The 26,924-nt window shown below is 44.3% G+C and overlaps 1 long non-coding RNA gene across 1 annotated transcript in view; it reads left to right on the top strand.

The window, feature by feature from the left end:
- Positions 1-21,551, top strand: part of LOC112994581 (uncharacterized) — a 60,090-nt gene extending 38,539 nt beyond the window's left edge. Inside the window, exon 6 of the long non-coding RNA XR_003261975.2 lies at positions 19,821-21,551. This is a non-coding gene — a long non-coding RNA (uncharacterized LOC112994581). The remainder of the gene's footprint in view (positions 1-19,820) is intronic.
- The last annotated feature ends 5,373 nt before the right edge of the window (positions 21,552-26,924 follow it).

A 26,924-nucleotide genomic window follows, 5' to 3' on the forward strand; every position in this document is an offset into this window, starting at 1 on the left:
TAGCTTCATATAGCTCCTTAGTAGAGTAAGCAAGAAATTATACTGTCAGTGAAGTTTTGCTCTTTTATAACACATTTGAATTTGTTCCACAGATGCCAAGTACTTGCATGGTCTGCCTAAAAGTGTTTTGCATTGGTGGTCTTAGTTGTGCAATAGCACTGTTTTCACAGCCCTCAGATGAGGCATTTCTCACCCTTTCTTGATTCTGAACAGCATTTGAGAATGGAGCCTTTAATCAACAACAGCATCTCTCAGCCAGCTGCTGGTGGCTGCCATCTTGTTGCAAAGCAGCACCTTTGGTGACAGTTGACAACAGAGGGGGAGAGAAGAGGAGAGGACCCACGCATACAAAATTGCAAACCCATGTTCCTTTAAGTTGCATTTTAGCCATTAGAAGAACTGAGCTGTCTAGGCTTTAGGGCTGCTTAATTTTTTAGGCTCTTAATTGTTGAACCAGCATTCAGCATTTTGGTCTCTTTTGCAGCTTTTGTGTTGCCAGTGTCAGAAATTATGTCATTCAGCCAAGTGCCCACTGGCAAAAACAGCAAAAGCCTCAAAAATGCCAGCTGCAATTATGTGTTTCTGTTATGAAGCAAGTCCCAGTTTGTGCATGGTGAGAACAGCCTCCCTCACTGTGCAAGCCTTCTGATCTCTGCATTAAGCGAAACAGGTGCCTTGCCCTCCCTTTTCACAAAGGGTTTTTCTTTCAAGCACTCAACATTATCAATAAATGGAGACATACAATACACAGTTTCAGCATGTAGATTTAAGCTAAGCATGACCCTCTGGTGCATCCATTGCATTTACATTGCTTTACAGAGAGCAGAGATAGAACTAACATCATTTCCATCCTCAGACAGAATTCTGGAAAATAAGGATCTGCTGCATAAAAGGTATGATTACTTCACAGCTCTGCTCCCTCTCTGCTGTTAGTCATATCCAGCTTTAGAGACAAAGTATTTTTAATCACGATGACCCAGCAAATCTAGTATAATCAAGAAGAAAGTAAACTAGATCCTAGCATCAGAGAGCTCTAAAATAGGTCTTACTATTGCCCATCACTATTGCACCCAAGTAGTATATGACTGGTGTAGCTTAGCACATGATGTGGCCTATAAACTGAGAAGGGGTTGTAATAGCAGGTTTCAGTACAAACCACAGCCCCTCTGCAGTTCTCCTGAGTTTGCAGAGCCAGCAGGTAAAGGTGTAATTTTTACATTGCAAAGACTTCAGATGAAATGTGCTTGCTTTGCGAGTAAAACAATGCTTTCTTTTCAGTTGCTTTTATTGTAGAAGGGCCCAGGAAGCCCTTCTTGTCCTCTGGTTTTATATGTGACTTAGTTACCACCTCAGGTGGCTTAACTTCTCTGGTTGTGACACCCTGTTAATGCAGTACTTCATCCTGCACAAACAGAAGGGTTTGTTTTTTTTTTTCCTTGTTGCAGAGCAAACAGGTTTAGATGGTGTAGATTTGCTTCCTTCAGGGATGAAGGAGAGGGAAGGCTGTGGCAATAAAATCCATTACATATCTTTTTGTATCTCCTTGTCATGAACTTCTAAGAAAAGGAACTAAGAGGATCAGTACGGAGAAGAGCCCTATAATTGTGGCTCCTGAGCACTGCATGTAGAAGATTGCCAAGGCAACCAATCATTCCACGGCAAGGGCAGAGGTAGTTGAGTTAAGATGAGGTTGTTACAAACCCCTGCTGTGCATAATCATATAGTAAGCGACATTTTTAAAAGGCTCTTGTATAAAATAGGACAGAGGGAAAAGGAACAAGAGAAATTAATTTCCTCTATTTTTCTGCTTGCTTACTGATTGAGGTACAAGAGCAAATTATATGCGTGTCCTGCACCTGAGGACACTGGGGGTCGGCAGGGAAAAGCTAGCTGCTTTCTTTGCAGATGTAATGCAGATCCTATGACAGGTAGGGCAGTGGGCTAGTTTTATTTGGAAAAGATATAATTTCACTTGTAATGTGTTTTTAAATATGAAGTGTGGGGAGAAGAGTGCTCTTTCGATGCATAAGCTTTTTTTCTTTAAGCCTTTGCCATTTTTGTTGCAAATTGCATCCTTGGAGGATTGCTTGAAGTCACAGGATGCTTTGTGTAATCAGGACTTACTCATGAGTATGAGATTTACCAATCTTCTAAAAATTAAGAGTATATGTCCACAGTGTGCTTCCATCAACAGCAGATGCCTTCCCCCCGCCCCCAAAGAAGTTCCTTCTGTAGCTTCCCCCACCCTATCACTCCTAGCTACTTATTTGAACTGCTGGAAATCAGCTCTGTTGCAGTGACAGTGATTCACAGGCTAGATGGTCAGCTAAAGCAAATAAATTACTCTGATGGAAAGTGACCTTTCCAGAGGGTTATTTCAGTGACTCAGTCTATGCTTCAGCCCCACAAACAGTTAATCAGCATAACTGAAAGGGGTGGCTAAGCATGGGGTGGGGTGGGGCTTAAAAAGGCAGATTCACTGCCAATGATGACCTACCATGTAACTCTACCCAAGAGAGCTTGCCATTCTTGTCACCTTCTAGATACTGCCTTCCTCCAGTGACCTTCCACTTTTTTTAAAAAGGAATAATTGTTTCACAAATAGCTTCCTTCTGCAATTGCTTCTTTCCTGCTCTGAAAGATGCTTAGTTGCTGGCTCCCTTGCTAAGCTGTTGGCAAACCAGACGGGCAGCATTCTAGACCCACTTTATGAAGATTCTGATTTTTGGAAGTTTAAACTCCTATTTTCTGCAACTAGGTCTGCATCCATCAAATTTTCCACTCAGGAGGAAAAAGTAAAACCAACACCCAAACTGCAGCTTTTACTGATGTACGTTATTCAGCAGTACCTGTTGTCTCATTTGCTCTGCTGTAGGACATGGAGCATCATCCCCACAGCCTAAACTAAAATGACAGGAGAACTGAGAGGAGGAAGGCTCAAAATGGAACCATTTCTTGTCCTAGCAATAATTTCTATATGCTGGACAAATCACTTCTCCATCCATTTCTCTCCCCATCTCTTGCTTACCAGGGACTATCTAAGCTAGAAGTGTATTGGGAGGAGGGGGACAGCAGACACATCCCCTGCCCACAAGAACACTCCCATACTTAGGGATTTGGTACGCATGGAAAGTCCTTTTCCCTTACAAAGGGATAGGCTACACCCAGAAAGTGAAATTGCCATACACCTTCTATCACTAGCCAACTGTATTTTGCACACAGGTCCTTCTCAAGCAACTCATTTCCTCAGTGCACAGCCCTTTCGTGTTAAAGCCAAGAAAGAAGTTACCCCCACAGCACCAAGGCAGATGTGAGAATTGCAGGTGTCAGAAGCAAGATTCACTCAGTTGTCCTACAGTGATGTTTGTGCTGCTCTGTTCAGCAGCTGCCACAGCAGGGATATAAAAAAAACCCAAAACATTCTCTAGTGATTGCATTTTCAGACCAAGGCACCTTGCCTTCACATTTGAACAGAAAACTTGCTCATGGCATCTCATCAAGTCCACCCCCCCATCACCTGAAGCATGTATGTTATTATTTTAACTGAAACTCAGAATGCACTGGAGTCTTCAAGCACAGTGTGAGTCTGATATGCGTTGAAGATCCTAGGAATTACTTCCCCCAGTTTCCAGGGGAATAGTATCTTACTCTTTGGCACTGTATGAAACTCCTTTTTTTGATAGCTTAAGTCCACTGAGCTACAGCAAGGAGGGAAGAATAATTATGCTAAAAACAGCCTGCTCATAAGCTGTTACAACCATGAACAAAAACACAGCCAGCAGGCTGAGGGACGTGACTCTTCCTCTTTGCTTAGGGTTTGTACAACATGTCTAGTTTGAGGATCCACAGTGCAAGAAGGATGTTGACATACTGGAGTGAAGCGGAGGGCCACCAAGACATTTAGGGGGCTGGAGCACGTGATGCACAGGGAAGCTGGGAGAATTGTGTTTGTTCAACCTTAAAGAGAAAACCTAAAAAAGGAGAGCTTACCATTGCTTGCAACTACCTAGTGAGACTGCATAGAAAAGATGGAGCCAGACTTTGCTTTATGGTGCAGTGATAAGACAAGAGGCAATGGACACATTGCAGGATGAGAAATTCCAGTTAGATACAAAGATAAACTTTTCACCATGAGGATGGTCAAATATCAGAACAGGAGCTCAGCAAGGTCAGGGCAGTCTCCATCCTTAGAAGCTCAAACTTAGCTGGACAAGGTACTGAGCAGCCTGATTAATTAGACCTGCTTCAGTCAGAATGCTCTAGAGGTCTAGTCTAGTATGAATTATTCTGAGTGTTCACTGCCGTCTCCCAAAGGAAAAGGATGCTGCAGAAAGCACGCTTACATCAGGCATCCCTCCCCTGGGCCTCCCAACACATATGGCATGGTGTTTGACAAGCACATAACCAGATGAAAATAACTTATCTGCAACTTTCTCACATCTAGATGTGTTTGGCAAATGTACTAGATGGCTGTTTCTACCAAAAAATTGTTAGCAGTCCCAATTTTAAGGTAATCCTCAGAAAACCTGTTTGTACAGGATAGTATGTCTCTCAGGTAGCTCATCTCTGTGGACTTTGCACCATCTTCTTACAGAGAAGGAGGGGGAATTTCTGCTGCTTCTAGAGATCCTTCCTGTGCTGTTAAGCTTATTCTTCCTTCTTCAGTACAAAGGTTCCTCTCCTTGATGGTAAAGCTGAAGCTGGATGTAGGACAGCAGCTTACTTTGTTGCAATGACAGTTGATCAAGTTTTCTTCTGGACAAACTGAGCCGAGACAAGCTAAGACAAAAGAATATCTATCTTGAAACTGCTAAGTGTTGAAAGGACAAAAGTCTCTGAAACAAATTAGAATATGGCCCACTTAAGCAGATGTAGACTGTGTACAAAGCAGAGAGGCTTAGTGGTTTTTGAGTAGCAGTTCATTATCCCACTGCCCTCCTCTGTACATATAACCTGAAACCAGACAATTGCAATTGGCATACTCTGAAAATCAAATGCAAAACCTTATGGAAGAATAGATGCTAGCTGAAAACACATTATTGGCAGAAAAACTAAAGACACTATAGCAGCCCACTATGACTTATCTAAAACTTTTGCCTTAGAGTGGTCTTGAAGTGTCACATATAGTTAATACAATAAAGTTTTGCTTATTGGTGATTATTGGAGCATATTAGTATTAAAAATAGATATCACATGTCATACCAGCTGCAGAGCTTTCCTCCATTGTGGTCTAGTTCAATAAAGTTCTAGATAAATACTGCATATCATTTGGCTTGATGTTTCTTTTACTGAAAAGAGATTCTGATTTATTCTTAAACTGGTAAGTCTCCAGCTTCCCATGTTTGCCCTGCTTTTTTTTAATTCATAAATGAAAACTGACATTCAAAGAAGTGAGAAACAGTTCTCTTAGGGCCCTCAGGGAAATTGGTCATCTCACCTGTATGGAGGAGACAGATACAGACCTTTCTCTTGCATTGTGTTCTGAGCCTTTGGGAGCACACTTCGTTATCTTGTCAATCAAGTTCCACTCTTTAATAATATTGATGTTGTAACCCCCCACCCCTTTCCATGTTAAGGAGCTCAAAGTACATTATATATCTTTTTGTTGACATACCCTGATCAGCTCTTTCCCTCCCTTCATTTTGGAAGACAAATGGGTCCCAATTTCACTATTACTCTGCTCTTTTTTAAGAAAAAAAAATCTTTGTTTTATATATTCCTTTCAACCTGTAATACCACATCTTTTCCATAAAGAATTTAGGTATGGGTTTTGTTTGGTTTTGGTGAGGAAGGATGCTTTTATGTTGAGGCAGACAACTGCAGTTCAGGGTATTTAGATTCTGCCCACAGGGCTTTTTACAAAGTTTTAGCAATGTGTGTAGCAAGTCATTACTTGATTTCTATGTCATTGCTAAAAAAGATAGGGATAACACTTCACTGTTTCAAGCTGGCTTTAAAAGTTAAAATAGTGCATCTGAAAGCATGCTGAAAGACCCTCTTCTCCCTCAAATAGAAGGTGCAATGGAGGCAGTGGTTTGTTTTAGCATTGTCTATCTACCCAATCTCATCTGGATTTTACATGTTTTTGCCCTGTGATCATTTGTGTTGAATAGGTAGGAATACTGGAAATATGATTATATGCTGTGAAATAAATTGCTCTTAGTTGCTGTTTTGCCCATAAAGGCTTCCAGGAAGTGCTCAGAGGTTATTTGAACAATGAAAGAAAAGGCTTCACGCACTAATGAAAATTTTATCCTCTTCCCCATCCTTATCCTGAAGTAACTTACATGTGGTAACCTCTTCTTTGCACCCAGGTTAGTTGGGGGCCCCTCTGGGGTGACAACAAGGCTAACCCATCTTGTTATAGATAGTTTTGAGTTACTTATCCATGCAAATTTGGAAGTGCATATGCTCAGAGTCTGTTAAAAACCACCAAGTATGGACTATCTTTGAGATATGTTGCTCTCTTTTCTGGATGAGCTGGCTGAAGCCAAGTTACTTCCTGGATAGCTTGAAAACAGGACACAATAACTGTCTGACAGGGCTTTTTCCCCAAAGATACTAGCAGTCGGCATTTATATAACAGCTCTTTGCCAACTGTCTTTTCTGGGACCATAACAGAAATTGCACAGGACTTGGATCATCCAGGTAGTGTAACTTGGGCTCTTCTGAAACTGAGCCAAAGCTCAGCTGACTGCTCTCCTGGCAGGCCTTTGCCTTAGAAGTGGCTAGACCACCTCTGCTTTATTCACTGTGCTCACGCATTTCGCCGAGGATTGCCTAAACGTGCAGGAGAAGCGAGAACTGTCTTGAACGCAGCTATAGAAGTCTTGCCTAGTTTTACAGGCTTTATAGCTCCAATCATGCACATGTAAACCTACATTGCTTACTAATGGCGTGGACTAAGAGGACAAGACTCTTCAGAACATCTGGCTTTACTGCTTCACTCTTGCTCAGAGAAGTCAAGAGCGCTCCACCTATTGAGGCAGAACGCACTGTCCGCGGTCCAGACAGCGAGAAGTGGGAAACAAGCCAAGGTCTTCTGCACATCAGCACAGCATGTTTTATCTAGCTTGCTCCATAGGGAGGGTCTTACATTTATGCCAGTGAAGTTTCCCTGGGAAATAAGAACCTATTTCCTTTCCCTTAAGTTTGAAACAATGCAAAGGGGGCTTCAGCTTATGTGAGGCCTAAGATGCTACAAACCTGCCTCATTTCTCACCTGGAGGCCATGCATTCTGATATCTCTAGTCAACCTTTATCTCCCTGAATATGTCACAGGAGGAAAAGAGTTATTGAACTCCAGGGAGAAACTGGTTCCTTTTCTGAGAGATTTTGTTCCCTTCCCCATTCCCTGCGAGTGTCACTGTATCTGCTGTTTGCTGAGCAGGAAATGCATTATTAAAGCAGTTTCTCCTCCGTAAACTGCTTTGCATCTGACTGTTTCATTGTAAATCCAGAGCCACAAAGTCAGGCCACCTTGGGATAACCCAACATGAAATCTGACCTGATGAAAATGGTTCATGCCTCCCAGCCTGCATTGCAACCTGTGAGAAGGGCTTTTATTATTTATTCAAAACCTGTTTAAATCCCCCCTTTTCTGAAACAACCATTTTAAAAATATTAAAACGCCACAGCTAAGCTGGGAGATTAAACAAGTTTAAACCTTATCATCGCAGGTGGGATATTAGTTCCAATAAAATGAGGAGGGATGGCAGGCCGCATGGTAACTGGAGCCCCTTCTACTCAGTAACTAATCACCGAGAAAGCATTTGGTGAAGGCGGGGGAGAGTGGATGAGGGAGCGAGACAAACAATGCATCCAAGCTCCTGGCAACCCTAACTGTTTACCATGGTGATGCACAAAAGGAAGAATGCCACGCAGAGCAGCAGACCTGGATCTGTCCCCATAACACTTGCCCTAGATTCAAGTGCTCTGGGAAGCTGAAAATGTGACCTTCAGATATTTTTCTGTTGTGATGTTGCAGCTGGACAGCACTGTACTGAAGCTTTCAGAGTGCAGGGTATTTACCTACATATCATCTGTTAGATATTTCTCTTTTAAGTGTTCAACTATAAATGCCCCATATGAGGTCTACACCCTCATAGTTCCACTTTTAAAAAGAGGCCAAACTTTCTGCAGGTCTCATGAACTTAGAATCATCATTTCATTAACAAACTGAATTAACAAAAACCATTAAGTTCTGAAGTTGGCAGGGAAGAAGGGTGTGTCTCTCTAATTTTTTTCCCCCTTATGGGAATAAAACAGCAGGAGGCCATTTCTCTTTCTAGAGCATCATATCTTCTGCATTCAAGTCAGATGTAGCCACTAAACCAACCTGGATGGCCCACAGCTCAACCCTTGTCATCTTTCCCCATGGCTCCCCTCAGACACAGGCTCGTGTCTAGCCTGGCTGTGCAGGAAGATCACAAATCGAACCATAGCAGACTGCGGGGAACCCCAGGAAGCAGGTTGGGCAGTTCAGCCGAAAAGAACACACGTGCTGAACAGAAGAATCCCACAATGCCTAACAGTAAGGGTTAAAACAGAGGCTTTTATTAGTACCAATGCTTCACCATCTGAACAGTGAGATGATAGCTTACTACCAAGAGAAATGACATCGGTTGCTTGAAAGCATTAAGCTCCTTTTGTCACCAGCACTGAAACCAATTTACTTGGTCCATTTGTAGGGTATCTCCCCCCACAACACTTAGTGGCGAGGATTACACTTAGTGCAAGAGGATGCAATGGGTAAAAAGAATGCAAGCAAGGTTTTCGAGGGCTATAACTGTCCTGAGTGAGGGGCAAATATCACTCAGAGCTATTTCAGGAATTTGAGTGCTCCAGCCATAAGAGGCTTCACTAGGAAAATTCCAACATATAAAAACCCACTATGATCTGTAGTAGTTGGAGATGGGCATCTTGGACACACAACTCTACTCCCATCCCTCTCTGTCACTTCTAAAAGTAGTTAGAAAACCACCCTGCACACTGCCGGGAGATAGTGGTCCAAAGAAAAGTGAGATTTGGGAGCTAGTTCATCTTGGCTGGACAGCTTTCATCTGCCTATCTTTGAGGACAGTGCTGAGCATACATTAGAGTTTGTTTTTAAACACAAGCCTGTTTCCGACACAAGAATTTGTGCTTTTACCATGCATCACAAGTACTTTGTTCCTCAGACAGGCGGTGTGATTTGTGTAAACTCAAATCATGAAATAGCCCTTGGCCACTGCTTAAAGTGAGGCAAGTACCTGCCTGAGCTATGTACTTAAATTCTTAAGCCAGGAAACAAGGGGGGCCAAGTTAGAAATTTCAGAGCTAAAACGCAAGCAAAGCTCCTAAGAGGAAAGCTGTTGAATACTGTGTCTAGAAAGAAGTATGAGGAGTTTGAAAATAACGAAGTTCTTTGATATCTCACTTTGGCCACCAGTGAGGGTCAAGGCCTGAAGTACATTGTTGCATCTTGGTGGGAGAATCCTACATAGCCCTCGCTGACTGCCCGAGACAAGAACAAGGAAGAGAATAGCACAAGAGGGCTGCAGATCAGGAGTGGGTGTGGGCAGCCTCAGCTGTCAGGGTATATACAAGCATATCTGCTAGGATAGCTGCTGCCCATGTTGTCAAGCCCTAAACAGGGTCAGCAGCCTCTGCCTTCCATTAACATGCATTTGTGCAAGAAGCATCGAGAAACCCTTTCGTTCTGATAGAAAGGACACCACACCGAAGAGGGAGAGAAGGTTAATCTCATGAAGTTAGATATTTCCATGAGATTCTAATGAATAGTGCACAGGGAAGATCCATGTGGGCAAAGCATCCCCAGCTGTTTTCCCTTGGAGGAGGCATGATCTACTCATGATGTAGTTTGGGCACATTTCCAACTAGCAGCTCCAAAGGGTTAGGGTGATTGCCCCACCTATCTTTTAATCTCTCTTCCTCCAAGTATAGTCTCTGCAGTCTAGGCTGTTTCATTTCTAAGTGACACAGGCAGTTCTTCCCCCAATTCAGTATTCCTGTATACAGTTTTAACTTGAGGCAAGGGATAATCATCACTTCCCTGCTCAGCTATATTTGTCTCTTCCTGTATACCAGCAGCTTATACTTACTGTTTGGGATATAAAGCATGTTTAAAACTTGTTAAAATATTGTTTATTTTGCCATTGAGACCTGCATCAAAGATCTGTAAAGAAAACCTCTCAATTCTATGTGCATGATTATAAATTGCCTTCACCCTAGATTATCTGGTTTTGCCCAGTTTGCTTGTATTTTGAAAGTGCCACAAGACCAGCCAGTATTGGGGAGCCATTGTGCTGAATACTGTATTTTCAAAGATAATGAAATGATAACACTGATAGCAACAAAATGCAAGTGATATTCAGGTTTCCTAGGAAAGCTTAATGGCACTCAACACCTGAGAATCATGGAGTTACAGGCAGGGTCCACATAATGCCCAGTACTTTCCCCTATGTCATGACATGGTCCTGTGATGCTAAGACCACTATGTCTGCAGTCAAGAAGTTCTTTAGCTTTGTACCTACTGTAATATAGGTAAAAAAAAAAAAATAGATCTTTATCAAATCTCTACCCTAAGTGAATTTTCCATCTTCTGCCTGATGAGTCCAACACCCCCCCTCCCCCCCCCCCAACTCTTGAATGTTTATTAGGCTTTAACATAAAATGTGCCACACAGACAGCATCCCAGCTGGCAGCAGGTTCAGCAGCCAGCAGGTACAGATCCACACCTTCAGGCCTGGCCTACGGGCTTGCAGGTAAAATCCTGTATGCACACAGATAGCACTAACCACTTTGACAGGAGCTGGATGAATTTCCACATGCAAATCTTGCATGTGCACATTCAGAGAGCATCAGAGGCGGCACCCCATGTAGTCTGTTTCTAGCATTTGAAGTTCAGTTGCCCTGTAGCTCTGGTTTTAGAAACCAGTTCTTCCAGTGTGGCACAAGACACGCACGGAAGGAGCGAGGAGCCGCGGCGCGCGCACGAGCAGCCCGCGAGGCGCCGGGGCAGGCGGCCGCGCCCCAGCCTTGGCCTGCGGCGCCACCTGCCGGGCGGCCAGGGGCTGCCGCCGGGACGCGCTTCCTCCCCTCTGCTGCGGCTGCCTCACGCTCAAGTTCGCCACTTACCAATATCCTTTTGATTTTAGATATTAATATACGCCCCGGGAATTTTTACTACCCGACATTTATTGTCTTTAGTCTTCAGAGAAGCAGACTGTGCAATCCTTTGTTTTTCCAGCAGGAAAGCTTTCTGATCTTGCATACTACAGATATACCAAGTTTGCAGGAGCTGAGGGACAGGTGGAATCTGACTGCTGTGGCAGTGGTAATAATGCTCTGACATCAGTGATAGCCTGTTTATATATAGCTTAACAGTCCTATTGCATCTTGACCTGATGCTGAATTGCCCGAGCCCCAGACCCTAGTGCCCGTTTAGATGAACACAGGCAGCTCCTGGGTGGTGATCATAAGTATGGATAAGCATACACACATGAGGAAAGTTATATCCCAGTTCAGCCCAAAGACTCTCCGAAATTATGCAGAGCTTTTGTTCCAGTTGCCACCTTAGGAAGGTGATGAATGAGACTGTAAAGACATAAGGTGCTATTAGGGGGATCTTTTGACTGGGTAAGTCACTTCTACATTAGCCCCTGTGCACAGGTTCCCATCACTGCATTGGCTGCACTCTAAAGGGGACTGAGAATTTGAGGCTCATGTCAAAGGTGGAGCTTTTTGCAAAGTCTGAGCAGCAAGAGTCTTGGGCTTCACTTGTTCACAAGGACTAAGGCTTCACTTGCTAGTGAAAGGACGTGCCCCTCATAGCTCCCAGGTCCCACACCCCGAGGCACTGCACCAGTGGCACTGGCACTCTTCGTGTGAGTCCACCAGGTGGAACAGCCTGGGGACTGCCGGGGCAGAGGCCCCAGGTTCTTAGCTGACTCTTTGGAGGACTTGAATGTTTGTGCAGCAGTACAAGTCTAAGGATGCACACATATCCTGCCAACTTCTGTAAACAAGGTCTGGGATTTCACACAGGCTTCAGCTCTCAAGTAGCTGTAGTTTGCTGAGAAACAGGATCCTGACAACAGGAAAAAGAACTGACCTCTTCATGCCACTACAGAGACAACTCCTGTCAGCTCAGTCATATCCTCTCACATCTCCTCAGCACTGCGTTTTGCCCAGGGATGGTTCTTGCTGCTCTCACTTCAGTGATAAACATGTAACAGTTTCATTAAATGCAGACATGCAAAAAAACAGACTAAAGCTGCTTAATTCAAGCTGAAGTGGGATTCTGAAGTATTTTGTAAGCTCAGACACATGCCGTCAGTTGCTGTATAGCGAGTGGCACAAACACTGGCTAGAAGGGAGTATCTAGCTACTGTGGTTACCTTTTTCCCCAGAAATGAGTGTTAGAACTCTGAAAAACAAGTGTGTAGGAACACTCTTGCAGTTAGTCTCAGCCCTTTTCCACAAGTCTTTTTTTTCCTCCCCCTCCCCTGCTTAAGAGAATGGCACAGATGACTTGACAGAAGGAAATTACAGCTTCTCTGAGGCCTCTTTGCAGTTCTACAGGCTTTTGACACATTCCCCAGGAAGCATAAGGCCTCATCTCGTGAATGATTCAGATAAATACCAGCCTGGCAGCTAGAGATGGAGCAAGAGATGAATATAGAACTGGCTCGAGCTTTCTGGAACCTCTTCGCAGTCTTCAGCCTCCTCCCCTGGTTCCCATCTTCTTTGGAAAATAAACAGCTCCAATTGTTGTGCACTTGAGATTATGAAAACATCAAGTCCATTAGTATTTGGCAAAGTGCTCTCTCATTTCCTTCTGATGTAATAATTGAGAGAGGGAGCGGAGACTGCAAAGATAGCACAAGGCATGAGTTAATGACCTTCTCGCATGTATGTGTGGGCTCTTTTATATGGAGCCTTTTCCATTCCCCATCTCGCCTCCACTCATACTGTTTCAGCTGAAAACAGTTTCAATGTGGCTTTTATTATTTGATCTGATGTCCTTTGGCCAGCCTTCAGAGGCAGCTAAATGGCAGGCAGGTGTGGGGGTCTAAGAGACAAAAAGCAAATGGAGCTAAAGCTTCAACAGGCCTTCTGCACACAGCCATTCAAGTTTCAGTCCCCACAGGGAAACAGCACTGTTACCAAATTCTTCTTGCCTGCTTTGGTTTCCGTTACATGTTTAAGTGAAGGTGGGAGTATCCTCTTTCCCTTTTTGCGGGATAATTGTTTGGAAGACCGAAGGCCTGATAAGACTGTGGTGTGGATGGAATGACTAAGTGTGGAAAGAGACCAACTGTTCAGAGAAAGTTAACTGAGGTTAATGGTTGCCACTCTGAAGTACTGGACTGGCCACCCACATATCTGTTTGCCCAAACTGTGGCTTTAATTTAGGTACCCAGAGCCAAATTCAGGTGGGATAAATTCCACAAAAGGGTAGTGTTCCCCATTGACTTTCCAGAGGCTTTACTTTAACATTTTGAATTGCTTCTAGAAGTCTCCAGAGGTGCCTGGCTTTCCACATTAGCTTAGCTGGAGCCTAGGCCTAAAGTGTCATCTCATGCTGAAATGGGGGAGAGGGGAACCCTTGACAGCTCAGGTTTTGGGAAAATGAAAGTTACCCCTTGTCAGAGGTGGTCTTGGCCAAGCGCTCCAAAGGGAAGTGGCAAGCTATTAAGCTTCCTGAGCCAAAGGATGGTAGGATAGGTATCACTCCATCAGAGTCCACAAACTGAAGCCCAGTCCTGCCCTGTGTCAGTACCCTGGAAGGAGGGACCATAAGTAGAATCACAGTAGATATCAGTGATGTACCCTCACCTGTACACAGAGCCTCTGTTAAGATGAACAGTAGTGCTGAAGGCCTGTTACATATTTCTTTGGCATCTGAGGAAAGGATTCCTCCCACTTTCCCCAAGGTTAGGGTGTGCATACATCCGTTTCATTTGTATCTGAGGGTGTCTTAGTAGTAGAGTTGTGCAAGTTCATTTGAAGTCTTGTAAGTCTCAGCAGAGGGTGGACTGTTTATTTTTGGCAAGGAGGCACACTGGGCCTGTGTTGCTAGGCAAATTATACATCAAGTAGTCTTTGTGCAGCCACATTAGAAGACTGGGCAAGACAAACAAAAGAACACTTTCACCCTCTTCACTGCCAGTTCCTAAGAGGACCTGACAGACAGATGAAAGGATAGATCTGTCCTAAAAGATGCATGATTTGAGAGGCCCTTTAGAATCTCAGCCGATTTCAGGACTGTGTAACAAAGCTTCCTTGCCAGCCTAATATGCCCTCGCAGTTGGTCATGAAAGATTTCATATTATAGAAAAATGCTGTTTTTCCAGAGCTAGCTGCATGTGCACTCATTTCCTTCTTCCCTGCACATTTTCTCCCCCCATATTTTATACATGCAAAACCTTGCATGTTCTTGCTCCTTTCTGCCATACCTTACATGGCTTCAGTTTTGATTTCATTGATTATACACACCAGTGTCTGCAAAGCTGCCTTAAGTCAGTCAAATCAGTGGAGAATTCAAGGTGATTACATTTTTCTCCTTCAGATACATTGTTTTAGTTAAAAGCCACTCTGGCTGCTCCGTAACAAAACCAGACACAGTGGGCCCCATTGTCCAACTCTTGGCCAAGGTAGCGCATATGGATTAAGTGATGAATTGCAAAAAGGGCCTAAAAGCCAAGCTGTAACTTCACAAAAAGGCCATTAAAGGTGAGCGCTGTCAGTAAAGTGCCCATTTAGAATGGCTCTTATGACCCTCTGTCTTCCCAAGACACACACAAGCCACAAACTGTTCAGTCTCCCAGACTCTTGCTGCTGCAGCAGCTTACTGCTCAAGAGACTGCAGAGGCCTTCTGCAAAGTGACACATCCTCATCTTAGAGCAGACTGGGAGAGCTGCTTGCTCTAGGGAAGGTGGTTCTCCTACCACAACTATCCACTCCCAAGTGGTGAGAGGAAAAGCAAGGTCAGAGTCAAGTAATGAGCCTAACAGCACTGAAACTTCAGAAACTGAAGCAAAAGAAAAAGCTAACCACCACTTTAATCTAAGCTACATCCCCTACAGTTTTACATAAGAATTGCATCTCCTTTTATATAACCATTCATACAGTTTTTGGTATGTCTATAAAACATTTCAGAATGAGTGATTTGCAGGTTGCTGGCTTATCAGAGAAGAGGTACTTGGCACTTGGAAGCAAGCTAGGACTATAGAAGAGATGTCAAGTAGGACAGAAGACCTATTGTCACAGCAACTTATAGGGGTCTCCAACTCCTGTCTTCCTGTCATCCAGGGAGTACTGCTCTCACTAGAAGTGTCACCAGGTCTTTAGTAAGTACTTCTTGGCAGTAAGTTTGTCACCAGGCTGAAATTTCAGTCTGTGGAAGCCAATGAACAAATGCTTATCCCCAAAGTTATTTTTCTTACAGGTGGAGTTAAGAAAGAAGGCCAGTTGCGGTACCCAAAACTATAGGCCCATGAATCAGAAAGTTTAGGATGCCATTGCCAATTAGGCTTTTCAGACTTCCCAGTCACTCTTGGCAATTTGGGTCCATTTTCTGTGCCTCAGTTTATCTTGCAGAGAGAGGTTAAGGTAACTGTCACTTGATAAAGGAGCAGTTAATCATGAGCTTCAGTTTGATTTCAGATTGCTTTCAGGACCTTAACTGGAAAGTGCTATAGAGAATTGACAGATGCTTATCATTTAGAGAGTAGATACCCAAGTGTAATCCAAGTCACTTCCTACTTAAAGGCTCCAATGACCTGACTTTGTTCATACAGATATTAAAGCAGTATTTACTGTTGATTATAAGAGCAAACTATGGAGAATACAGAACACCAAGTTCCTTTTTGAGGAATATAAGCAGCTACCACAGCCTGGTATCAGAAAGTCTAACACACCTTGAGACCTGGCACCATTTGCAGTAGAAGTCAAACCTAACCTACATACTCAAAGAATTACCACCCAATTAGAGCAAGTATGTCCTGGAAATACACAGGGCAAGGCAAAAGCATTAGTTTGCCAGTGGGCAAACACTCCTCTGGGGTAGCTCCGAGGGCCAGCCTCACCTACCCTTGTTTTCCACCTGGTGATTACTGAGGTGGAAGAGAAACAAGAGCTTACAGGTATAAGGTAGCTTCTCATGTCATTCTCCCTATGCTTCTGTCACCTTTCTTTTGTACCTTGGACCAACAGTTAGGAGCAGGAGTCAAGTCCAGATAGAAAGAACCAAAAACTTTTTAAAATATCATTCAAGTGAAAGGGTAGGCAGCTGATTAACACAAGGCTCAGGGGGAGAAGTGGTGTGTTTATGGTAGCTAAACAGAAGATACAGGGAGTCACAGCTAATGGAGAGAAAGAACACAGGAAGAGCAGGATACGAGTATGTCAGAGATATGCAGGGCATCACTTAGATGACAAGACTGGTCAGCAAATCAGACTACTTAGCACAGGCTAATTTAACACTTTAGCCTACATTACATTCTCAATTCCTCCAGAGTTTGGAGAGAAGTTTCCAGAACTATTCTGTTTATTAGCCCTGGAAACACTTTTAACAAGACCTCTGTAGGTAAAACAATATGGAGAACATAGGAATAATGCATTTACTTCCCTATACTCATGGGCAAAGACTGTTCTGTAAACCCAAGACTTGCACTCTAAGAATTTTGTTTTTATACCAGAAAAAACCTTACAGATAAACTAGAGGTAGACAACATAGACTAAAACCAAAACAGGCCAAAACCAAACCAAACCAAATCAGGAAGCAACAAACTATTAGTATCCTGACAGAGTTCTACAGTCCTCATACAGCACCCTGTGAGAGAAAAGCCTGCTGCATCTTAGTCTGGTGCAAGGCCTACTAAATAACTCACCATGTAAAACAGCAGGAAAAAAAAATACCAGCACAGGCATAAACCTAGGAAAAGATCATCAACACAAGAGATTTTTTTTTCTTACCTGGCAGGTCACTATAGCTGCAAACCTATTCCAGAAGTTAACAAGAATTCCTTGAATGAGAACTGCTTAAAAATTACACATAACCAAAAAAAAAAAAAAAAAATCCCCAGAAGCAAAGGAAAAAGAAAACTTCACCCCAACCATAAAGACCTTTCATAAGGCATATACATGTATATATATATATATATACCTGAAAGGCTGGATGGGATTGGTCAGCAAGAGAGACAGATGGTAATTTAGGATTGGCTGACAGCAGAAACAGGTGAAAACCCTGAATTGATCAAGTTCTAACAAGAAGGTAATTGAAGTGGGTTGAGTCTTTTCCAGATAGGGCTGTTTTATTACAAGAACCTATCTACGCGTTGTCGGCAGTAAAGTATTTCTTGGGAAAGCCCAGACTGCATGCATTTCTGCTCCAACAGACAGGTTGGATATTCCCAGATTATGTTGCTGGGAAAGAGGCTAGTCCAAAAAGTATAACCAACTAATTCAAAAGCATTTAATCTCTACCTGATGCCTCTGCTCATTTGAGGGTAATGGATCTCTCTACAGCTGTCTGTTATAGATAAGTTCAGGACAAGTCAGTAACAAGTTCAGGACACAGCTGTTTTTATTCTTCCACATCAGTTTATTTTCTAATTGCTAGAAAAGAAACTCAATTCACACTGTAAGGAGCTCTTTGCACTAGAGTTATTACAGGCTGTATGGCTCTTATCTAGGGCTGGGTGATGAAATTTTAGTAGAGTGATATATATTTCTTTGAAATTCAGTGGCTGTCTTAGTTTTGGAAGGTTTAGGAGTTTCATTAGAATTTTATTCTGGAATAAAATTGGAATGGTGGGAAGACTTCTAAGAGTACCAAAAACATTGAAATTAAACTTTTTGTTAGCTTTTTTGTATTAATACAAATTTTTAAAAAAATTAATATTGAATTAGATATTTAGAAGTCCCACATTGTTTTGAAATATTCAAAATTTCCTTTGTTGAGTTTCCCAAAAGGAGGAAGAAGATTGTTTCCATTCAGAACAACCCCTGACTTTGAAAGCTTCTTATTCATTGGCACTTCTACTTCTTATATGGGTCCATACATAATCTACGTCAGACATAATTTAGTTAAGTTGTCAACATCTTTTTAGGCATGTCTTGTAGTTTTGTATACCTTGGGGTCCACATAGCCTATGTGGAAGGTAGAGAAGAGATCAAAGTGTGGTGTCAAAACACTCTTCTCCTTGGCTAAGTAGCAGAACCATTTTACCTCTGCCTCACATAGTCAAATTTGATTACCCAGTCTCATTTTGAACAGCAGAAGAGGTCACGTTACTGTAGTAGTACACTGTACCACCAATCCAAACCCTTTACCTTTTTCTTTTGGGGGAGAAATTAAAGGTTTTGGTTCCAATAATCAAAGCACCTTCCAAGAGTATATGCTACCTGCACAAATTCAAAACTGCTGTGCTTATTACAGCATGCAAATAAGGGCTGGACTGTATTATTGTCCACATCTGAATATCATGTAGATACACAGAGCCGTCTTCAGCTAGATAGCACAAATACTGAAAGAATGTCACAGCAGTGATTTAGGATGTAGATATAGAGTGTTCATCTGGGGTTCAAGACAAGCTTGTATGGTGCACACAAAAGGCTGAGCTGGCAATATACAGTTAGCTTGTACGTCTACTTGAGCTCACCTTTGGATTGCACTGTACACATACTTCAGTGGCATAATCTGATGCTTTCCAGAGGCCAAACTGTGCTTTTCTTACATGCTGAATTAAAAACTGTAAAAGACTAAGGAGAGGGGACTGAGCCCAGTCCTGGCTGTTTCTATCACAATGTGATGGGCGCGTGAAGCTTTAAAAAAGCAATTCATAGATGAGCGTATTCATTATAGGTATTTTGCTTGCTCCCTAGAAGAAAAACATGCACTTTTCTTAGTTATAGGGGAACTCAAAAGACCAGTTAGTTAATGAACTTCTATAAAATGCTTTGAAATCTGTAAAACTTGGTAGACCTGTAAAATGTTAAATGATGGGTTTGAAAAATGATTGTCTGAAAAAGACAGGGTTCTGCAACCCAAGGCAATGTAAGTCTACCCAGGGACTGGAATATTAGATACCTCATATGGCCAGAGGGAACAGACAGTCATTTCTCCCTTTGGGATCAACAGCTGGGAGGCATTTCTTAGGCACCTGCATTTTAGCCTGAACTATATCCTCTGCGTTCTCCAGATATTGGCTGAATTCCTTGCTCCAGGTGTCAAGGAAGACAACAGTTTCGAAAGCCTCTCTTTCTCCACGGCACCAGATCCCTTTCTAGCACTGCTCTTCAGCCCCAGCCAGCTTTGCTGAGATTCCCTTACCTGGGAGTCAGGTAATCAGCTTGCAGTGGCCCTTACAATTTGAGCTCCTGCTTTGGTCAAGGTGCAGCCTGTAGGTCTGGGTTGGAGATAAACCTCACTCGTTTCACATTTGGCTGAGAAGAACAGCCACAGCTGTGTGCTTTAACCAGCCAGAGGGAACCTTACAAAGTTGGTTGCCGTTACTTGGCTCCTATGCAGTTGTTTCTACATAAGCAAGTCCCTCCCCGCCGCCCACCCGGACATACGCACACTCCTCAGCCCTAACGAAGCCAGTTCTCTTGGCACAGTGCCTGTGTTTGGGGCTTCGCTTTGACATGTCATAGCCTCACACATTGCTGCGAAGGTGTTGGAAAGGCACCACAGCCTTTCTCAGAGCGGTGCTCTTTAAACTTTCCACTGATTAGGGGCCTTTTAGCACTCAGCTGGCTTTTCCTAATGGATTTTTCCTTTTCATTGAGACTGGTTTTTTTTTTGCAGGCGTTGCCAAAGTAAACAATCCTGGATGGCTATTTGGAAAGCAGAGGAGAGAAGAAAGAGGCAGCGAGTCAGAACTGGTCCAAATGTGTCCAGACAAGCACCATGTATGAATTGATATGCGTTAAGGGCCATGTGCTGCCAGAGAGGAAAATCTCAGTGAAAAAGAGGCTATTTGTTGAGAGACAAGCACAAAAGAGACAACTACAAGGTCTTCTTTTTGACCAAAGTTGCCACACCTGCATCCTTGAGCCTTTAGGGGGAGCGGGTCATGAGCTTAGCATTAATCACTTCCCCTTTTGATTTATTTCCAAAGTTTTGAAGTTGGAGGAGGCATCTGAGTAATTCAAACCTTAGCGATTTCAAGCACATCAGTCCTTTATTGCTCTGAAGTAGATAGTTTAAACTCCAGCCAGCTTGCTGTGTGGGACCCTATCAGGCACGATCCCAAAAGAAACTCCCTTCCTTTTGTGCTGCCCTGGTCACTGGAAACCCCACGTCTCTCTCTGGAGATGTTCAGAATTTGCTCCAGGCCTATAAAGAAAATTGTGCCCAGCAGTTGCGTTGCAGCCAGATGACTGTGCCTATTCACTTTTGTGAAGGCCCTGAGTGCGCTGCCAACATGTATTCTGAATGTAATTTATGTGTGGCCTGGATATTTTTCCCCCATCAGTCGTGCAGGGTTGGGGCTCTGAGAAAATGCCGTAGATCTTACAGTGCCTTCTGTCTGCTTCCCTGACTGAAGGTAAGGGAAGAACAAGCCAGACCATTTGTATATGAAGCTCTTCCTTCCCTATCCCATCTCTGTACTGATTTGGTCAGCAGTTAGCTGCTGAATGCCCCTTTTTCTGCTTCCTGCTTTTCTGACTCAGATGACTTGTAAGAGTTCAGACCTTCGCTCTTCAGCTGCTGCTTGCTCATTGCTGGATGCTTCAGCTTCCTTTCGCCATGCAATGCAGCGAGGGCTCACATAGCTTGTTCTGCTCGAAGCTGAGCGAGCTCCTGGTGCAACAGGATATTCCACCATAAGTCTCCTCTACCAGGCAGCCCACAATTCAGGGATGGAGAGGCTGGGCTACTGATAGCTAGACCTGAGCAGGAGTCTCACATGCTCAGTACTGCCACAGGCCTCCTCTTTGCCCTAGCAGTCTCCTGAATGCTGGGGTACAAGCTCTCGCTTGCCCTTGGCGTCTCCACGCCAGGGACGGATTCCAGATGGACGCTTCCCCAACGCTGGCCTACAGGCATGTTTCATGCAGCATTGATGGGGTGTTAAAGATGCTAAAATTTCAGGCAAGCTTCTAAGGCATGCTGGGTTGGGGATGGGAAGAGCTAGTTTTTAATCAAGAGCTGATGAAAACCAGACACTTCTACCTGTAGCACAGCCAGGGGAACTATCTGTGCACCTAGAAGAGGGAGGCAAAAGTAGAGTATCTGCCCACGGTCAACCTACTGAACCACTGCTGGAGCGCCGCAGTTTACTAGACTTCAGCTTGAATCAGTGAGGAAGCCCTTTTTTGGCTGGACAGTGCCTTGAGTGACCGAGCTTCCCAACAGCATGTCTCCCCACCGCAAAGGAGCAGCCCTGAGGGGGCGCGGCCCCGCCCCCAACGGCCGCAGCTCGCGCCCCCAACGGCCGCGGCTCGGGCCCCCAACGGCCGCAGCCCGGGCCCCCAACGGCCGCAGCGCGCGGGCCAATCCGGGCCGGGCCGGGCGCAGCGGGTGCCGAGCGCCCCCCCACTGCAGCGAGCGATCGCGCTGCGGCGCGGACCCGCCCCAGGGCGCGGCGGGGGCGCTGCGCGGTCTGGCCGTGGCGGTGAGCGGCTGGCGGCGACTCCCCGTGGGCCGCGGGGCGAGCTGGGCGGGAGCAGAGGGCAGCTGCGGGGACGCGTGCGGCGGGAGCGCGGCGGAGGCCCGCTGGGTTGCGGCCCCGCTGCAGCGAGGCCCGCGGGAGCTGCGTGTTCGCTCAGGTCAGCCCGCGTGTCGAGGCGTGCCAGAGCCGGGTGTGCCCGGCCGCGCAGGTCCCCGTGTCTGGCGGTCGGTGCCATGCTGTAGGCGGGATGGAGCTGAGCCCGGTGGGCTCTGCTCGTGCTCGTTACGGGGAGCAGGATCCCGCTGCGGCCGCTATCCCTCTGGGGCTGGCCGCGGCGGGGACTGGTTTGCCGTGAGGCTGCCCCGGGTTAGCGGAGGCGCCCCAGGCCGGGAGGGTGATGTTGCCAGAGTGGGGCTCTTCCCTTACACCCGGCTGTGCCGACCTATACTGGTTTTAGAGGATGTCTTCTAGGTCTCGTGGTGTAAGAAGTAATGCACAATCCATTCACTGTTGGTCTTTCCTTGACCTCAGACATCCCAGGTTTTTGCTGAAGTGAAGGATCCAAGTCTGTTTAGTCTTTCTTGTTTTAACACGGGCATTCCATGTCTTTGATCATCTTTGTTACCCTTCTCCACGTCTTTGTAGTTCTGTTACATTTTTTTTGCAACTGAATGACCATGAGAACATGAAGAGTTGACGGTGTAGGCAAACAGCGAGTGTATACAGTGGCTTGACTGTGATTTCTGTTTTACTCTGTTCCTGTCCCATTAAGCCCATTAAGTTGATTTTGTCTTTCAATGACATTGTGCTACCTTTTCCATAGGAATCTCTACAGTGACTTTGAGACCTTTTGAATGGTATATCCTACTTTAGAGCCCATTTCCACAGCTGTGTGTCTGGGATTTTTTTTTTTTTTTAACTTTGTGTGTATTGCCATGTGTTTACTGAAGTTGAATTTTTTCTGCCGTTTTATTGGCCAGTGGCTCAACATTCTGGGCTCTTTCTGTAAGTCTTTGCAGGAAGTTTTAGATTTCACTTTCCTGAATAATTTTGTGTTATTTTACTATATTGACAGAAGCTTGCAGACTAATGCTCAGTGTTCTTCCGTCTGAAGGACTTTCAGTTACAATGAATCGGAGATCCAGGCGGGTGTATGGATATTATTATGACTGTTACACTGACAAGGAGTAACAAAGCCAACAATTTGCCCGGTATCACACATCTATCTTGGCAGGGTTAGAATTGGAGCTTAGATCTTTCCTCTCTGCCCCATTCTTTTAGCATGCCTCCCTTATTTGCTTATTCAATCTGGAGCTGTTCTTTTGTATTACTGTGGACTTAATAACTGCAAACACGTTGTTCAGGAGGCAGAACTGGTGGATGGTAGTTGCACAGAAACGTGGAATGGCAGTTCCATTCCACAGCTGCTTGGCCTGAGGCACACTGGGGTTATGCATTAATGCTTATTGCCAGTGCCCCTCACCTCCATGGGTGCTGTGGGCTGCCTCCTGCTTGCCCTGCTAGCTGATTTGGTGGCAATGCCTGGGGAACTGAGGCAACATAAACTCCCCTGCTGTTTGCTAAATGTCAAAGTGGAGGTGGGAGGCTGGAGAGGGCAGTGGGCAAAGTGGGGCAGCAGGACGGGAAGCAGAACTGCGAGAGAAGGGAAAGGGGGTGGAAGCGTGGTCTGCGCAGGAAGGTGCCCTTCGGCCGCTCGTGTGCATGGCCCTCGCGCTCAGCAACGGGAACGAGACCTTCTCTCCAGCTCCCTACTGCCGGTGCACGTGTGTGCTGTTCAGTGTACAAGCTGTGCACTATCCCCAACCTGAGCAGAACCGCTTTGTTTTCAAGCTATATAAAAGACAAAAAAAGTGGTTTCTGAGTTTCTCAGTTGCTCTGAGATTTTGTGTTCAGGTTTTCTTCTGCAGTGACATTGGCTAGAAACCTTTTGTGTTTCGTATCTTAAGTAAAAGGGAATGCAGACTCTTTAGTTGCTCCTTGGTTCTTACATTGGGGTATTTAGAAGGAAAGAAATAAGAATCAAAAGCAGTGAGAAAGTAATTGCCTAGGTGCAATTCTCACCCTGCAGGTGAGAATCTTGAACCTGTAACAGAAGTCACCCTAAATCTTACTCACTGGTCAAGAATCTGCAGACTACAGCAAAGGGTTTGTGTTGCCCATATGGACAGGAGGCTTGGCCATCCAAGTTGCTTTAATAAATAACTTTAAAAAAGTAGAGGTGTTCTGGGAAAATGAAGTGTGGCTCCCACAGTCGGTGGAATGGAGCCACTTTCCATGAACAGGTGTTCTCACGGTAGCCGTTGGAACATTTTATTTCAGCCTTCTCCCTTGGTTGGTTTCCCCCTCTATCTTCTCTCTGCTGCTGAATGAAAGTCTTTAGGAAGGAAGGTTTTGCCATCTCAGTGCAAAAAAAGGCACCTGTGGAAAGAATGCCGTATGTTCACTTCAGCGTGTTAGAGGAACAGTGATTCTTTTCAATAGAAGCAATGTCTCTCTAACTAAAAAACCTCAACTTCACAGAAACAACATAAAGTACTAAGAGAAGGGCAAACAAATGATGGGGGGAAAATCTCCGGTTCCACTGCTAGCAGCAGAGAAGGAGGGGTGACTCATCTCCCTCCGTTTTCTGCTGCAATAGGGGACAACGCAGCTCTTGATGAGACAGAGCCCAACTCTGGACTATGTGTTGTGTTCCACTAGGACTCCCTGTTATTTATATCTAAAGTCACCCCGAGACCAGGCTTGAACTCTGCCTGTTCAGTGTTCCCGTTCAGGTTTCTTTCCTCTCGCCTGTCTGTTGATTGACAATCCAATTACACATTGAAGTGTGTCATTGCAGCAGAACGCCTTCCCCATACGCTCCCAGTTTTTGAAGGGGGAAAGAAATACAAAAGCAATTACTTTTAACTCTAAAATGCTGCATAACCTGCAGCTAGGAGAGTTGCTCACAGCACCTTTCTTTTAGCACTTCCATGGATCATTACCCTGCTGGGATTAACAGCCTCTCTTTCCCGGCCATACGCACCTTGCCCCATCACCTGCCTCTCCTGGACTCGCTTTTCCCCAGGCACTAACGAGATTACCGCTGAACCTGATTACAGGCAGAGGTGGAGCACTTTGACCACTGAACCCACACCTGCTCGCGTGGTTGACCTTTAATGATCAAGCGCTGTGTATGTGTGTAGTTTAATTATTTTTTTAAGCCAGCTCTTTTGGGAATCTGCGCTTTTATTTGCCATCAAAACCTGACCCCTGCTGGAAGAAGAGGGACATGACTTTAACTTTTCAATAATAGAGTAGACAACATGCGGCACAGAAAATATAATAGAGTGATTAATGCGACCCTTCACAGCTGTCACTGATTGCAGGAAATCATAGATAATTAAAAAAGGAAGGCTCACTCATAAAGACTTTTTAAAGTAGCCACCCAACTACAAAGTTAAAAATGATTTTTTTTTCTCATTCTATGAGACTGAATTTTACAAGATTGCAGTAACACTACAGCGCTCTGTTTCCATGCGAATATGCTTATGTTCCTTTGTTAAGTGGGATGCTGGATATTGGAAAGGGTTGGCAGGAAGTTCTTGTACAAACTCATGGTAGCACTGCTACATTTCAGAATTGATGTTTTCTCAATGGCATAATATTTAAATAAAAACAAAGAGACTGTATGGCTTGTAAGACTTTCTGTAAACATATGTCTAATTTACTTTGTAAGGAAAATAAATTCCATTTGTGAAGGACCCAGGCTTGCCATAATTGTCACATGGGCTGGAGCAGTTTTCTGCTGGCATGGCATGCACGTGTCTTTTAAAATGAACCAGCTGGAATGAGTATCTCTGCCTGTGAATTTATAGGATGTTGATATGTAGATGACAGCTATCTTGCAGTAGCAGATATGTTTGAAATGAAATGTCTGTTGCACAGAAAATGGTGCATGGTTGGTAGGACAGAAGCCATGTTCCTAGGATGTAAAGGTAGAAGAGGCACCAAAATGCTGATTACAGAATTGCAAAATGAGACATGGCTTTGGGGGTAGGCGAAGGTGTTAACAACAGCGGATGTTGTAGTTTCCTCAAGCCTGTGCTAGACTCTAGTAATGATACCCTTCCTTACGCGAGCCAGTCTCTGGCCTCCGTGGTCACGCTCTCTATGGGGCAAGCGAAGGTAGAAGTGAATTCCGGCGGGTGTTTCCAGTCTTTCTTGCTGCAGGACAGTGAAAAATACATTCTTGTCGAAACACCCTGTAGTAAGTTCTGCGAGTAACAGTGTCTCGGTTTCCTTTCTATAAGGGGCCTTGATGCTAATCTTTTTTCAGTTGAGTAATGCTGTAGTTTCGAGAGACTTGAATAAGCTTTTCTTATAGGCAAAAACCTAGCACTTATATATGTAAGGTGATGGCTGGGCGGGGGGAGGGGGAAGCTAAGAACAAGTGGATCAATATTTCCTTTCAGTGCAGGAAAGATTGCTTCACGTCCTTAAGAGAGCAGCATGGCCAAAACCAGGATAGCTAATGAGGTTAAGTCAGTGTTTCTATCACAAATGACATCTTATTAGAGATGTGGGATTTTTCCACTTCCTTTCCAGTCTTCAGTACTATCTCAGAGGAGAAAATACTGTGTTTTAGCAGGTGGTTCCACATTTGTTGATATGGGAACCATCTGCTGCCAGATCATGCTGTGGTTCAGACTTGATGAAGTTTGGGAGTGAGCCCCTGAGCGTGTTTCTGTTGTGTTAGCCAGAACACATGATAAAAGCGTTTCTGCAAGCTTTCACGGAATCGCTGAGGTTGGAAGGGACCTCTGGAGATCGTCTAGTTTCACCCCTGTGCTGGAGGCGGACTGACAATAGCTAACGACCATGAAATCTGCTGGGACAGAATTCTCTGAACGAATAAGAAAAAGCAAGAATAAGCTAGTATCACTAAGAACTTGGATTCTGTGATATTTTTTATTTTTTTTAATTAAACTAGTGCTCGGTGCCTTAAAATTGGCCCCGCCCCCTCAGGAGATCAGCGTGCTGTTTTTGACTCAAGCTTTCCTCAGTGATCTTGGATAAATCAGTTCCTCGCATCTCAACTTCTGTCGTCTTTGGAATGCTGTAGAAATACTGGCATCTATAATGTGATTTGAGAGTCACTGATGAAAACAAATATGGACCTTTCTAATAGCGCTGACCTAATATTTAAAAAAGAAAGTGGATATACTTTTGCATAAGTATGGTTTGGTGCTTGGAAGAAGACATCACAATTAAATGCATCTTAATTCCTTGAA

Source organism: Dromaius novaehollandiae, chromosome 17 (assembly GCF_036370855.1).
Source record: "Dromaius novaehollandiae isolate bDroNov1 chromosome 17, bDroNov1.hap1, whole genome shotgun sequence".
Taxonomy (NCBI): domain Eukaryota; kingdom Metazoa; phylum Chordata; class Aves; order Casuariiformes; family Dromaiidae; genus Dromaius; species Dromaius novaehollandiae.